The sequence below is a fragment of the Haemorhous mexicanus genome, chromosome 3, assembly GCF_027477595.1.
Source record: "Haemorhous mexicanus isolate bHaeMex1 chromosome 3, bHaeMex1.pri, whole genome shotgun sequence".
Taxonomy (NCBI): Eukaryota; Metazoa; Chordata; class Aves; order Passeriformes; family Fringillidae; genus Haemorhous; species Haemorhous mexicanus.
In genome coordinates this window covers 32,038,450-32,054,327 of record NC_082343.1, presented here as the reverse complement: position 1 = coordinate 32,054,327, position 15,878 = coordinate 32,038,450, and the positions used below count along the sequence as shown (strand labels likewise).

Genomic DNA, 15,878 nt, shown 5'->3' with positions numbered 1-15,878 from the left:
AAAATGTAGTGCTTCAGTGTGCTTTGCCATTTTCCATCAAGTGAACAGATGGCATTATTAAAATTCTAGTAGAATGAAGTATTTATAAGTTCATTAGACAACACTAACTATACAAAAAAAGACAGCAATATCGCAAATAAAGCTGCTGGATTCAAAATAGCATAAAAGTACAAATAAGGGTTATAAAATCACATTTATGAGTTAGTATACAAAACCAAATATGCCAAATAAAACAAAAGCACAAAAGAAATGCAGAAAAAAAACTCTATAAAACAATAATTTATTTTCCAGGGTCACTTCCAAGTTACTCCATGCACTCTGAGCCTGAATTCTATAAAAAGGAGTTCAAGTTTGACAGTCTCTAAGACAGCTAAAAGGGAAAAAGCATGTTACATTTGTTTTTTTTTAAATATATACATAAAATTTATACTATGATGTACAATAAGAATGAAATAGCTCCAGAAATAATGCACACAGAAATGTTATTCTCTGAGGTGATATCCTTAGGAAATAAACAAAAGGTCAGCCAAATTCATCTAGCACATAGGTCAGTGCTTTTAAATGCTGTGCCACACTGGCTTATTTGATACCTGGTGCTTTATCTGCACTTCTCTTCACCATTTTGAATTATTAGCCTACACTGAATTCACTTTGGAATCCCTCATTTGTAATTGATTGCCTTAGTTTCTATTGTCTTTCTTCCAGCCACAGCAATGTCTTGACTTGGTAAAGTGGTGTCTGCTAGGATTCTAATTAACTTGAATAAGATGCAAAGTCCTGTCACTTTCAAAATGTGCCAAAATGGATTTACTATAAAAAGAGATAGCTAACAAACTGAAAATTCAGCTTTCACTCCAAATTAATATATACCAGTTCCCATATGTGCATATTTATTCAAATGCACACCACTTCTCTCTGCAACTTTTATTAGTACAATCTGTGTTAATGTTCAACTCCTTTAAGCACCCTGTCCTCTCTGTGCATATTTTACTCAGTCTAACATGTCATTCTTGGAAAGTCCTTGCTTTGATACCTACATGGAAAATGACTCAAAGAGGGGCATGTCCAATTTCAAAGCATGAATCTTTTTCCAGAGTTTGAAGAATTGCACAGCACTTTTTCTTTTGAGGGATCCATTACCACAAGAGAACACTGATCTGTTGGAGTGTGTCCAGAGGAGGACCACCAAGTTGAGTAGAGGGATGGAACACCTCTCATACATGGAAAGGTTAGAGAATTGGCAATTTTTTCAACCTGGAAAAACGACTTTGGGGTTACATAATTGCAGCCTTCCAGTACCTGAAGGGAGCCTACAAGAAAAATGGAAGGAGACTGTTTTCAAGAGCCCGTGTTGACCGGACAAGGGGGAATGGATTTGAAATGAGAGTTGGTTTGGATTTGACATAATAAAGAAATTCTTTACTGAGAGGGTGAGGAGGCACTGGAGCAAGCTACCTGGATAAGCTGAGGGTGTGCCATCCCTGAAGTATTCAAGGCCAGGCTGGATGGAGGTCTGAGCAACCTGGTCAAGTGAAAGGTGTCCCTGCCCACAGCAGGGGCCTTGGAACTATATGAGCATTAAGCTTCCTTCCAAACCATACCATTCTTTGATTCTATTACCTAAACCATATCCAGTGTTTTTTCGATGTTTGTCTATTACTTAATCAGATCCAATGGATGCTATCTCAGATCAGAATATTTGAAACTCTCTTTTCCAGAAGAGATTAAACTATCTAGAAAGGATTGTCAAGGTGCAGGTCCACACCAGCAGAAACCACTTTGAGCCTGAACTGCCACGTCTGTGCTCTCTCCACTGCCTTGTGGCAGTTTACAGCTGTGGCTGAGCCATAGATATAATCTACACTGACATAAGCAAAACGACCAGTGCATGGGAAAGGCTGGATATAAACACCCCGGGATGGAAGCTGAGGGCAGGCAGTGCAGGCTTAAATCAACCACAGAGTTATTTGCCAGGAACAAGACAGTTCTGGCCTGAGTGAGCACCACTTGAGCTGACAGGATTCATTGGCATCTCAGTTTCCTAATGACTGGGCTATTCAAGGCCAACTAAAGGAGCCTGAGATTCCTAAGACTTTCAAGGAGGCATTGAAAGCTGTCTTTGCTAAGATGATTGCTACTTATATTTTTTTTAATGTGACAAATTCATTCATATGTAATAGCTTAATATTTAACAAAACAAAATTCAATTATGGCTTCCTTAAGGCTGGAGAAATGGACACATCCTCTGTAGTAAAATGCAGTAGTTGCAGTCATGTCCAGATTTAATGGGCTCTTCCAGTCAAAGAACATGATGATCACATCAACATTCATTTCTATTTATTAGCTTCCTTTAGCACAGGACTGGAATAAATAAGAAGCTATAATATGTTTTAGGTAGCTGTAAAGCACACAGAGAAAGGCTTATGTAGGAAGTCACACTTCTCTTCAAATCTTGAAATATTTCTTAACAATCAAGACAAACACTGCTAAGCCATACCTCTGAGTATGCTGTTCCTTTTTGGTCCATCCTGCATCTAAATGATTTAGGATCAATTATTTAGATGATAATATTTTAGGAACAGGTAAAGAGGAAGGGCATTAAGATTGAAAATTATCTTCAGCCTCCTAGTTTTGAATTATTTAGCCAAATCTCAAATAGAAAACAAGCATGGAGAGAAATATGCTTTGACAGCACAATGGCAGATTCCCTAACCTTGTTCTAAAAAATGCCTGTGATTCCAGGAACTGATTTACACTGACTTTAATACTTTCTTTTCCATTACAATTCCAGATATACTGGAATAATCCAAACCTACTCCCTAACTTACTTTTTTTTTGCCTGCCGACTGTAGTACGGCAATGAAATTGGATAAGGTGTGCATACAAAATCAATGACAGGGTAAAAATGTGTTAGGTTCCAAGAAAAACCCATTGCTAGAGACTACAACTTTTTTCAAAAACATTAAAAAAAAAAAAAGCACCTATTATATTTCAGTTTTGTCTTGGGAGAAATATGACCTACAAGGCTAGAGAAAATTTATTCCTATGAATATCAAATACAAAAGATTAACAAAAAATAAAAAGCTAGGCTCAATGTTGTAAATGGGTGGATGCACACTACTGTGCAGTAGAGAATAGAAAATAATGGCTGGCTTTCCAGTGGGAAGGCCTGGCAGTCAGCTGTGTGGTGCAGACTGGGTTCTGTCCCCAAAGACACATTCTCTTTGGCAACCTATCGGGACGTAGTTTAGAGTGCAAAATAAAGGAAAACAGTCTTTCAATTTAGTCTATTAATTGATCAATGCTACTCATAACCATACTGTACATAATTTGATCCACAGAAAACACAGCAAAATAAATAGTCAGAAATAATTTTTAATGATGGAATCCTGTGTTCTCCTACTTAACATCACGTTGTAATTACGAAAACGAGCCAAAACCCTTATTAAGTACTTTAAAAGTTCTCATTTAAAATATTACCAGTCACTAAACTTACTTCTTTTTCCATACATAATTAAGCAAGTGTCCTTTAATTTGATGCATAAAGATTTCCCATGAACATAAAACAAGTATATAACTGCATGCATTCTTTTAGAAACCCACTCTAGCATGCTGGTTTAAGTTGACAGCTAATATTAATATAAACAGGACTTATTACTTAAAATGCAACTTGTAATATCCTGGAAATTAGGCTTTCTTTAAGCCCAAAGAAACCCAGGCTTTGCAGCATCATGGGAATGAAAACCAGAAAGAAAAATGAATAGAAAAAATACTACATATTTGTTTGCATCTATGGGGTGCTAACTAGTTGAAAAGGGTGAGTGTTTCAGCCTGCCATCAGCAATAGATCACACAATCCACTCTACCTTTTCGTAGCCTACATGCATCTAGTCTTGCTTTTGTCCTTTTCTCATCTGTCCCATGCTTCCCCAAAGGGCTCTCCTTTCAGTACATAAGGGAAAGAAGGAAACCACTTGGTAAAGCCATTTCATTTCCTTATCTTTACTGGGAATGTTGCTAAGGATGTTTACAAAAAGCATGAGTAAGCTGTAATGGGATAAGCAGGTAAGCTGTTTTCTAAGCTTCTCTACTGACAGAGTAGCTCAGTTTTTCATGTATTATGCCACAGTATCTTTGAAACACTAATCTTCAGAGCAGTAATTTTCTAGTAAATGCTGAAACTAGTAGTGAGAATATTTGTAAGATTCTGAATTTGTTCAATGACTCAATAAGATGAGGATTTATAAGCAAATTTGGAGGGTTCTTCTGATACAAGTTCAGGATGAACGGCAGGAGCAAATACATAGCTACTGACCTATTCTTTTAAACCTATTTTTGGCATAGAGTAACTTTTCAGACAGTCACTGAGACTTCATCCTTAGATGTGCTTTAGGAGCACAACAACAAGTGCTTTGTATCATCAACTCAAAGAAAGGCACCACTGTTTTCTGTGTATTTTTCTGCAGCATTTCAACTGGTCATAAGGAACTCCAGATATCTTTTCTATGGAAAAATTACATTCTACTTTTGTATTAACCCAGGTCTTTCTATAAAAATTAACAAAATGAACTGTAGCTTTGTGTATATAGATGCTGGTATCTGGAACTCAACACAGACTTTGTACAACCACTAAAAGCAAAAATTGCAAAGATTAAATACGTCAAATGAAATACATTTAACTAAATACAATCTCTTGCAACTAATCTGAGGTACTTTCAAAGCAAAGGTCAGACTGAGATAACATGATTACTGAGAAGTCAGAACAGAAATTCAATACTTTATCCTTGAGGAAACACAGGAGTTACCAAGCCAGTTTCCAAAGATTTCTCCTCCAGGCTTGGATCCTGGACATGCTTTTAAAAAATTTTCAAAACCAAAGGTGGTATCTGATGCAAATATCCAAAAAGAGGTCCTGGTAAGAATGAAATGTAATGAAATGAAAAGAAAACAGGTGAGAATGCCTGTTCTTTTACTTAATTCTCCTTTTTAAAATGTGTGAGCTTGTCACTTACCACAGCAAAGGCTTTCATTAACCTTTTGAGACGCATAAATGAAGCCTCAAGGATATGAAAACAGTCAGGGCAGGAGCTCTTATTAAATATTTTTTTCTAAGAGGTAAAAATGGAATCAGAATTCACCAAAGTTTTATGAAGTCAGAAAGCTCCTGACTTCCTGTCTCTGACACAAATCTCCCCTAATTACTGTACAAAAAAATGCTTCTGTTTCTTCACTCTCTTAAGAAAATCCATCTTTCTGAAAGAGTAGTGAAAGATAACAATATCTGAGGGATTTGGACACATCATGAGACAGAGAGAACCTTGAGACTAAGGAAACTTATTCCATCACTGTAACATATAAAAGAAATAGCAGACCTTGGAATGAAAACCTAGGAAAACTGTATTGCTTCTAACAATACTTGAATTAAGAAATATATTAATATATATTTTTAAAATTATAAGCCTAGAGAGATAGAGAAAATTTAGTAATGCCAGCTTTCATTCTGCCTATTTATTAAAAGGAAAATAAGGTATAAATATCAATAAGATGATGCTGAGCTAAGCCAGTGTTGATTTCAATGCCTGAACATCTACATAAAGACAACCACTCAGAAAAAGCCAATAATTTCTTAAGTCTGTAGAAGAGAGAGCTCTTCAAAAACTCAGCTAATTAATTGTGGAGCTGAGAAAACTTGCAGAAAAAATATAGTATTATTTGAAATAAGATTTTACTTTAAGATGCATCATAAAAGTAAAGAAAAACAATTATTGTAACTCCAGTATTAACCAAGATTTTATGCACATTTATTAAGAATGAAGAAAATCTAAATCAAATATTCTCCCCCTTTAACTAGATTTACAAGAAGACAAAAGGAAATAAACAAGCTGAACTTCCAACATGGCATTTATTCCTGAGGATTCTGTATATATAGTTTTTCTCCTTTCATTGTTTCTATTAAAACAATTATTTTGGCACCATTAACAATCAGAAACCCACCTAATGAATTTTTTTAAGCTGCTCCCAGAAATATTGCTAGAGTCTCTTAGAATGTGTATTTTCCTAGAAGTGCTCCAGAAGCATCTCCACATGATGGACAGCTAGATAAACTAAAAAATGCTGAATTCTGAATTATAACAAGTTGTCCACATTTCTGAACAGAAACTGCATTGCCATTGTCACACTGCAAAGAAAACATACAAAACACCTATGCCATCCAGAAAAACAGCCTAGTTTTGGTGAGTTTCTTCAATGTGTGTTTAAAAGAATCTTGTTTATGCCCCTATGTAAAAGGGCCAATCTCAGCAATGTTTAAATAAATCTGACTGTGTAGAAACATTCAGTTGTAGTATTTATTCCAGAATTTGAGCCTGTGCACTCTCCAATCATAAAGACCTATTTGTGAAGTACAAAACTGCCAACATGGACCAGTAGTTCACTCATCAGTGTTTACATCTAAATATGGTCACTAAAAAATATTAGACTGGACCTGTATTTCTGTGATTCCCTATGTTTTTGTGACTCTACAATATTGTTCTGTGACATCTACTGTGAATTTTAAAGAGCTAAAAGTGTTTCTATACCTGCTCAAACTGTGTTGATTCAAAATTTGATTACTTTTATTAATCAGTGCAACAAAGAGTTTTTGATGAAGGAAAAAACGCTCTCAGAACTTGAAAAAATACTTGCAAATACCCTTTTCATCTATTATATTGTGCCATTTCTTCTGTACTTGGATGTATGTCTATATATTCACTGTACTTGGTGTATATACAATTGGCTGCTACAAAATGTACCTGAAACACTGCAATGTATCAGAGATTTATGGCCACTGTTTACTCCTCATAAATATATTTTTTAAAATACAATCATATTGGTAGATGGGGAGATGGCAGTAATTTTCTCCAAAAATTGTTTTGGCCAGAGAATAGTTGTAAAACACAACATGATAATAGTACACATTTGTAAAAACAACTATCTGTAAAACTAAAATTTCGTTTAAGAAAAGTAAAAGACAATAGGGAGAACTCAGATTATTCTTTGAGCACATTCATGACTGACTGTGAAATATATGATGGCAAACCAGCAGGTGTCACAATGACATGGCTTCCTAGGTAACACAATGCCAAAAAAAGCACATTGTGGTAATTTAAAGCTCCATTTGAAATAACCTCCTCTTCCAGAAGGGCATTCACTGATCATGACAACTCTGATTTGAAAAGAAGGGTCACTGTGTAGTTACTAGCTTGAAAAGTTGTCTTGACAAGTCTCCCCAAGTGCTTACTGTAAATCCAAAATCACTGCTCAGCAAGTTCCCCAGAATAAACGTCTCTTTATTACAATACAAATACCTGATGCACTTCATGAAGATATTTCCAAGTGTTCACAATGAACCCTCTAGGACTGAATTACTATTAATGTAACAAGTTTGTTGCCCCCTCTCCACTCCAGTCACCAAAACCTGATGTCAGTTACACCTGATTGCTATAAACCCTTCAAAAACTCACAGGCATTCCTCCTCCCACACCTATTATTGGATGGTGTCTTATTAATTTCCTAATCCTTTTTGCTCATCAACACCAGCATGCTTTTTCTCTTTCCCTTTCACTCCCCACACTTAATGAAAGATGAAATTAAACCAGCACATTTGGATAAGAACCCAGCACCCTGTAAAAGAGTTCCCTCCTGCTACCTGAACAAACAACAAAACAACAAAACAACAAAACATTCTACCTTTGCATTAAAAAAAAGAAATGTGAGAAAGTCTCTTAATCACTGCTACTCAGCAATTTCAACTAGAGAAACTTTTTTTCCGGGGCCAAAGTTCATCACTTATGGGTAGCTCTGCATACTGCAGGTTGAAAGAAAGAATAAAACTGTTTAGCTCAGTACTGCAGCTAACATAACTCTGAATAAGGTGCTGTCTCCAAAGAGTTTCAAAGATGCCTTATTGTTATAACTGAAGAGACCTCTTGCAGCTTATCTAAGATTCATAAACAATGTGTTATTGTACAAGAACCCAGTTCTTTTCCAGCATATTCAAATGAGTTAAGACAATCTGACTCGCAATTCTAACAACGGGTGGTACATAAATCCCAGAAAAGCATAAGAGAAGCATAATGACAGAGAATAGTGACCCTGTTCTGCTGAACCAAAAGTCCATCTACTCGAGTTTGTAGCCTATGACAATGGCTAGTAACTAGCTCATTTAGAAAAGAAATAGGAAAAGAATATGAAGAATTTACACAGTATGAAAAAGAGAGAAAACACAGACTACAGATGTACAGAGTATACTTACTCCAGTATGTCCTCAGAGCAATCAGATGCTTATGAATTTTCTCAGCTGGAGGCTGCATCAGGATCATAGTATGTAACAGCTCTTGATGAAGTATTTCTTCTTTGGAATGTGTCTAATCACTTTTTGAACCCATTTACATTTTTAACATCTCAAATATATTATGCTAATGGGTTCATAATTTAGGCCTGGGTTGTGTGAAAAAGGACATCCTGTTGTTTCAAATCTGTAGTCAATTTGTTTTGCAGGGTGCCCTTCATTCTTCTGTTATGGAAAAGGTAAGTCTGTCAACTGTCTTCATCACGACAGTCATAATTATAAAACTTCTGCTACAGTTCAGGTCTTTTGCAGAATAAAGAATCCCTTTCTGTTTGGTGGCAGCATCACAAAAGTCATCATAGTGTAAAGACAATAAGGAAGAAAGGCTTTATAAAGTGATAACATCCCTATAAGAATTGGGGGTCTTTTTCTGGCTGAATTGAACTAGATGAGCTAGCCAGGGCAAGAAATTCTGACCTTGCTAACTCCCGCCACAACAACAAACCTCCTACAAAAGAACACAAGATCTATGCATAGTAACTGAGCATCCTTAGGTGCCATACAGTTAGATCAGTAGATGTAAATGTCTTCACAGAATTTATAAAAACCAGAAACAATAATTCTTCTGAGAAGAAATTATTCTTTCACCTAATTAGGCAATTAACTCTTTCTTAGCTTTTCTGTCCTTATGCTTAAACAAGACAAATCCTTCAAGTAAAATTCATACTTATCATTGGCTCAACACCAACTGACACTGGTTTTATAACCCATTATAATTTCCTGAAAAATCTCCTTACAGCTGAGCTTTAAGCGTTCCACAGGGGGAAAAAAAGATCCATTGCCCTCAGACCTAGAGAAAATGACCATACACAACACAATCTCCTCCTCTTCCATAATTGACAGTCAGACATTTCACTCAAAGTGTCTAAAGAATTAAAATAATTAAACACAATTAAACTCAGTGGACTGTTATCCAGGTTTATTCACCATTGATAAAGTCAGGTGAAGTGATTCCTCCAAGCCTCACATGATGCTAGTCAAATAGTTCACTGTTCCCCTCTGCTGTGCTGATGGGAATGTTAGCTTGTCACATATATTGTATCAACAAAGAGATCCATGTAAAAAAAAATACTTCCATTCTTCCTCTTTTTTTTTTTAGACTTCTAGAAATACAGATTAGAGACACCTACACATCTGGTTAACTTTGCTCTTCTGTGTATCCTCAGGAGGTGTTATTACCTGTACAGAGCATCTGAACTTCAAATTAACCTCAAATTTCCACAGTGACTTAATGATGCTTCCTGTTTGGCTGCATCTAGCTAAGCTCTCTAGCTGTTCCCAAGCTCCAATGGCAGATTTTCCCTCTATATTCGTAGCATCCCTCTTTTAGCTGCAATAGCTAATTCAGTCTAGGCCTAAAGGAATGCAGGAATTAGGGCTGTAGACCAGGCTTGAATATCAGCAGGACCTGATTAACTTTGCACTCAAAGCATAGCTTGGATCTTGCCAATCTGCACTTTCCCAAAACAATATTTGGGATCAGATGAGAGGACTAACACCTGCCCAGGACTACTCCAGATGGTAGCTTGGATGCAAGATCCTATTTGGGTGTCAAGAAAAAGCTGTTTAGCCTCATAGATGTCACATGCCATGCAAGTAAGCCTCAGAGGCAAAGATCAACCAAACCTTTTTTTATCTGACACTTCAAGAGATTCTTCACAGTTTCTATGCATCTGGATTTAATTTTCAGGACAAATGAAGTTTTACTATCCTAGTATGCATCCATTTTTTCAGAGAGCTTATGAAAATAAACATTCCTCTCAGAATACTGAAGTCCTCTGTAGTGAAAATTGTCTAGGAATTCCATAGTTCACATCCAAGTTCTTAGAACCTCAATAACCTTCAGGAGGATTTTTTCTCGAATACCTGGATTTTCTGTCCAATATCTTTGAAGGTCATTGAAAAGAGTTCATCCCAAAATTTTGTGGGTCTGCTTGTTTTTGGATTTTTTACTGTCTGAAATGTGAGTACATGTTTTGAACCAAATAATTTCTATCTACATTGCTTAATAACACCTTCAAAGTATTTGAATAATATTTGTGACACAAAAAACCTCAATGCCAGCTAAGCAGAGGCAGCAGTGTTAACTTATGTGTAATACATGTATTCCTCCTCCAACATATTTAAACAGGTATAATCTCCTGAAGGAGCAATTAGGGAATGTATAGAAGTAAATTGATGGAAATGAAACCATACTTAGGGCCTTCCTCTCGCTGAATGACGTGGGAATATAATTTAACTTTCATTCATAAAACACACAAAAAAACCCCAAAAAACAAAACAAAACAAAAAACAACAACAACAAAAAAAACCACCAAAACAAAAGCAGTTTATTATAGTCCAGTTGAAAGATATTTGACAGGATTTTTCATTGCCAAGATGAAGAGTATGAAGAAGTAATTTTTGGACAAAGAACTTGATCTACCACTGGCCACTAGGACAAATAAAGGGAGTATCTATGACTCACCATGAAAAGTACACACTTTCAATTAGCTGCACTAAATCTGATCTGATAAACAAACACAGGACAACTAGATTAAAATTCCATCTCATCATAGATATTTTAAAAGACAAAGTAACCAAATCACCACCATGATTAGCTAAATCACTACAGAATCACACACTGAACATTTTTTGGTCTTCAACAAGCCCATACTATGTCTGTGATTTACTGTTCTGTGTATGCAATCTGATTTCAAAGCCTTAAGACATCAGAGCAGTTTCAGAAGTAAAATTTCTGCTGAAAATCCTCACTAATAGCCAATATGAGGTTAAGTTAAATATCATTAATTGCTTCTGCCCACAGAAACATGAGAAACATTTAAAGCATGGCATTAACATTTATATCCAACTAGACATCTCCACTGTAAAAGATGAATTTTCATTCATCCTCAGGGCTTCCTGTACTTCCTGTGATACAAAAGAGATGCAGAATTTCTATGCATATATAATATACAGATAAGACATTGAGAACTTTGCTGAACTGAGTTTTCACTACTCGCATAAAGAACACCCATGAATAAATATCCTTTCTTTGCGCACATGTGGTGTAACAGACTATCACACTGGGTGACTGCATACCTCTCTTCCCTCAAAGATGTAAGTCTCATTTAATGGACAGAACAAGCAATGAGAATATCTGTAATTATTTCACATTTTGTGTTTTTATCCTTATTGGTCAATCTTTGATTACAGGCCTTGTCTAGCCAAGATTAATCAAATTAATACTTCTATAGCTGGATTTGAAAGTCCCATAAAAGTTAATGACTATTCCCTTGTTATTTCTTTCTTTCTCAGCTTACAGACCATGGGAACATTCCTACTCCATTTCAATGCTGGTAAAACAGGTTAGTTGACATTGACATAAATAATCATTATTAAAAAGTGTTGGCCATGTGGGTATAGAGTCTCCACATACATCAGCAAAATGGATCCTCTCCACCAATTACTGAGATTTTTTTATTTTGTTGACTTGATTTTTTACTCTAAAAACAAAGATTAGTTTCTAGGAGAGAAACAATCTGAAAACAAAGATCAGCGGGGCCAGACAACATTCAGGAGAACTGTCTGGCACAGGAGGGAAATGGTTTTGTATTCCACATAATGTTAATTAACCCATTATTGAAATCCTAGCTCTCTTACACTGCCCACTCTAGAACGAAATTGATCATCTGCAAATGTTCAAAATGTAAACTGAAGAGAAATAGTAAGGAAAGCGAAAAACCTATTTCTCAGTGTGATAATAAAAGAAGTTCCAAGTCCTAATTTACTGAAAAATTGAGAAATGACAAAAATGAACATCTGTTTATTTTCTAATATAACTAGCGGTACTGCACAGAAAATGATTCTGTGAAGCCAGGCTTAGAAGTAAGGAGAAACAGTGGTTTTGAGCAGACAGAAAAAACATAAACACTCCTAATACAAGCTTAACAAAGACACAACAAACATTAGTATAAGTACATGTTGAGAATAATTGTTCTAGATATAATGTGATTAACATAATTAGTTCAAGAGGGAACTCAGACCAAGCAGTGACGTCTACTTCCTAAGACCAAACATATCGTCATTAAAGGATTACCTTCTGCAAATCTCTTACCATCTAAACAATTCTAAATATGCAAAACTCCAGAAAAACAGAAAAATCACCTCTTTCACCTGACCCGCTCAAAAAAACCCCCAAAACAATCAGACAATAAACTCTCACACTGTTCAGCAAATTAAAAGGAAAAAATGTACCATGCAATTTTTTGTATTGTTTGGAGTTTGCTAGAGATAAACATTCAAATAACAAAGAATAAAATTAGCAACTGCTTCAACATTGAGACACACACTGAACAAAAGACTTCATCATCACTCAGGACCTCAGTATTATCTACCAAGAGGCCACTGCTCAGTATTTCTGCACTATCAATACTTTAAAAAAATCCTGTTCTATCAATACTTTAAAAAAATCCTGTTCTATCAAACCTAAATATCCTTTCCATTAACCTTTTCTGTCCAAAAAAACAGACTGACAACACAACAGGGAGAACTTTTTCCTTAACTCCTTCTCAATATTTTCACTGCCAAAATGAGCCCACTTATAAGCTCATACTCTTCTGATTGATTAAGAGAAAACAATAAATAAAAAATTTGAACTGGTCACGCACAAAACAAACCATTTCACCTCAGACAATTATACTGAGTCTTTCAGGAAATAATAAAACCATTTCTAAAAGCAATGGCACAATACAAATCTCCCAAGACAGCTGCTCCAAAATTCTTCTGTACCTCTGACACATGTATTCCATTTTCATTATCTGGACTAAAATGGCATTCCTATGTAGAGCTCCATCACAGAACTGAGAAGTGCCTCCACCTGTTTGCCTCTGAAATACTGATACTAACATAAACTTTCTAGACACATGAAAAATGGCAACCTGCAAACTATGGTATACAAAAGTCTACCAATGAGTTTTACCTCCATGGAAGTGAGCACTGTGTGAAATACACAGAGTAATAGGTTCTACATAGTAAAGCCCCCAGACATTATTGCAACTCTTCTGATAAAACATTGACAATAGAGACAAATTTTGTCAGTCTGGATATTATCCCAGGAAAGTAGCACCTGTCAGTATCACAAGTTACCTTGGTTCAGACCAACAAGACCACCTAGACCAACATTTTGTATCGAACTGGCCATTGGCAAACACTGAATGAAGACCAAGAACACAGCAAGCAATTATTCCAGTTGGAATTGGAAGATACAACATTTCTGTCTTATTTTGAGAAAAACAAAAAAGTAAAATCCAAGAAAGGCATCAAAATATGTAAATAGCAGGGTCTGGTAATAAGAAGCCCTGCTTGGATGTCACAAACATAAGCACAGCAGGGGTGCATCAGAATAAAACAGCAGCAGCATCAATGAAATATTAAGGCACTAATTATAAATCAAGGAGGTGTTTAACATGTTGCCATATCAGCTCCTCTGGCCTAGATTGGGGAGAAATCAGAATTGCAACAAGCTGTGGAGCATCACAGCAGTGACAGTCTCCAGATTATGGGTATCCTTCACCCACAGTTCTACAGCTACTACCCTGCACTACAGAACAGGCATCTCTGCTCAGTCGGTGCAAAAAGGCACAGTCCTCAAAAAGTGACAAATCAAAAATAGGCTCCATTTTTTTCTTTGTAATTCTGGGAGCAAGCTGACATCTCTTTAGCATACACATACTGACACAAAACCACATTACATGTATCTTTTTATATACACTATCCTTGCTTATGGAAATGCATGTTAGCCATCCTTTCACCTATTGAATAATCTTAGGCAAATTGCAAATAACATGTCTCTATACACCACCTTTTAAAAGCAGGAATAAATAACATAATTCAAAGAGCAAAGAATGGAATAACTATGATCTGTTGCAGAAATATGTACTTTGGTATTCCTTAACAATAAAAACCTAAGTACAGACTTGCTCCCTAAATAGAGCCACACATCAACACCTCTCAAAAACTCACTGCTTTGTCTCTTACACGACTGTAGCCAACTTTAAAGCTTACCATGCTGATATCTAAAAACCTGAAACTGCAGCAACAGAAATCCCTTTTTTACTTTTATTTATGTGAAACTTTATTTTGTGTCAATGATGCAGCTATTATGGTTCAAGGATTACACCAATGCCATACTTCTATCAAGCAACTAATTTCTAATTCATTTTTTTTAACAGATTATGAAAAATCAGGTTCCTGGAAATGCAGTAATTCAATTACACTTAAAAGATTATAAGTTCTGGGTATAATCAGTGTCATATCATGTACTTTCCATTTAATTTTTTTAAAATTGCATTTATTAATCACTTAACAACAGTTGTATTAACAATGACAAAACACCTTAAGTTCCCACTATACATAGCTTTATATGTTGTTGGCAAATTTGGCTGGAAAAAAATTATTGTACAAAGCTGTTAATGTTTCCAGATTCACTAGTAATTAAGCACATGGTCATGCACTGTGATGAACATGAGGGCCAAGGGAAGTGATGAGTTTCTTAAGTAATATAGGCAGCTTTCCATGTAGAAATGGTGTGTCAGTACAGTTTGTCCTTTCTTCTTATTATAAGAGGCAATTAAAAAGATTAGAAAAGACATCTACAACATTCAGTATCAACAGTGTAAAAAATGCACATCTGGCTTGTAATCAATGTGCTTAGCCTCTTGTTGTTGTGGCAGTGAAGTTTCAAATAATATAATTAAGGTTGGAGTTTATAAATATTTTTCTGAAAATTTTGTTGGGAGATGAGGATCTATCCAGCAGCAGAGTCTAAAGCTTTCCTAATATTATGGTTCTGGCTACAATCATCTGCCACTTTTGCTTGAATGGTATGAAAGAGGACAATGGAAGAAGTCTCATGAGTTCTGTGAGTACTATATCCAGGCATCTGGAAAAGAAAAGATCTCCTTCTGGCTGATTAACTCTGCCATGAACTAGATAGCAAAAATTTAAAACTGAAGTGTTTGTGTATTACAAAGAGAGTTGTTTGGAAATTCTTAATACAAGGCCTGGGTTTGTTCTGAACATGTAATTGAACAGCAGAAAATAGTCAGAGTTCAAAAAGTTGCAGTGAATACCCAAATATCAGCATAAGCAGCATTCCTTTCCAATGCTACCTTTGCAGTTTTTTTCCAATATACCAGGAAAAGTAAAAAATAAGTTAAAGAAAAAAAAGTCTTATAATTCCAGACAGATCACCATCACAATCAACCTGTCATGATCAAATTTCAATCTATACAAGATCTAACACACTGTGGACTCAACTCATTAGATTTTAGGATATATTTATACCTTAAACACTGCAATATTTAATGATTTCCTCCCTTTTTAATAATTTAGGTTAAAATAAAACCCCAAACAATTTACAGCAATTAATCTATTGAATCTCAGTCACGGATTAATTTTGGTTCATTTAAGTCTAAATCAGACATTTCAGTTCATGCTAATGAAATTC

The 15,878-nt window shown here is 35.6% G+C and overlaps 1 protein-coding gene across 4 annotated transcripts in view; it reads right to left on the bottom strand.

Moving 5' to 3' along the window:
- PDE10A (phosphodiesterase 10A) overlaps positions 1 to 15,878 on the bottom strand; it is a 167,787-nt gene that overhangs the window by 76,942 nt on the left and 74,967 nt on the right. The gene's annotated exons all lie outside the window — the stretch shown is intronic.